Source organism: Trichechus manatus, unplaced genomic scaffold (assembly GCF_000243295.1).
Source record: "Trichechus manatus latirostris isolate Lorelei unplaced genomic scaffold, TriManLat1.0 scaffold00233, whole genome shotgun sequence".
Taxonomy (NCBI): Eukaryota; Metazoa; Chordata; class Mammalia; order Sirenia; family Trichechidae; genus Trichechus; species Trichechus manatus.
Genome location: NW_004444169.1, coordinates 3,333,422 through 3,334,473, shown reverse-complemented (window position 1 = coordinate 3,334,473; position 1,052 = coordinate 3,333,422).

The window sequence follows — 1,052 nt, the reverse complement described above, 5'->3', positions numbered from 1 at the left end:
AAATGGTATTGTTTTCCTGATTTCCTTTTCATTGTTCTCTTTATTGGTGTATAGGAATCCAACTGATTTTTGTATGTTTATCTTATATCCTGCTACTCTGCTGAATCTTTCTATTACTGCCAGTAGATTTCTAGTGGAATCTTTAGGTTTTTCTATGTATAGTATCATATCATCTGCAAACAGGGACAGTTTAACTTCTTCAGTACCAATTTGTCCTTTCATTTTTTTTTATTCTTTTTTTGTACCTTAGATGAATGTTTGCAGAACAAATAGTTTCTCATTAAATAGTATACATATTGCCCTATGACAATGGTTAACAACCCCATGACATGTCAACACTGTCCCTTCTCAACATTGGGTTCTCTATCACCAGTTTTCCTGTCCCCTCCTGCCTTCTAGTCCTTGTCCCTGCAATGCTGTGCCTCATTAGTCCAGTTTTGTTTTATGAGGCTGTCCAATCCCCGGCTGAATGGTGAACTTCGGGAGTGGCTTCACCACTGAGGTAAAAGGATGTCCAGGGGCCATACTCTCGGGGTTTCACCAGTCTCTTTCAGGCCAGTAAACCTGGTCTTTTTTTGTGTGTGTGAGTTAGAATTCTGTTCTACATCCTTTTCCAGCATTGTCCAGGGTCCTGTATTGTGATCCCGGTCAGAGCAGTCAGTGGTGGTAGCCGGTACCATCTAGCTGTACTCGACTCAGTCTGGTAGAGGCCGTGGTAGCTGTGGTCCATTAGTCCTTTGGACTAATCTTTTCCTTGTATCTTGTTCTCTTCGTTCTCCCTTGCTCCCAAAGGGGTGAGACGAGTGGAGTATCTTAGATGGCTGCTCACAGACTTTTAAGAACCCAGACGCTACTCACCAAGGTAGAATGTAGAACATTGTTTTTATAAACTGTGTTATGCCAATTGAGCTAGATGTTCCCCGAGACCATGATCCCCACAGCCCTCTTCCCAGCAGTTCCGTCCCTCAGGGAGTTTAGAAGTGTCTATGGAGCTTCCATGACCTTTCCTTGTACAAGTTGTGCTGGCTTCCCCAGTAATGTGTGCTGTTTTA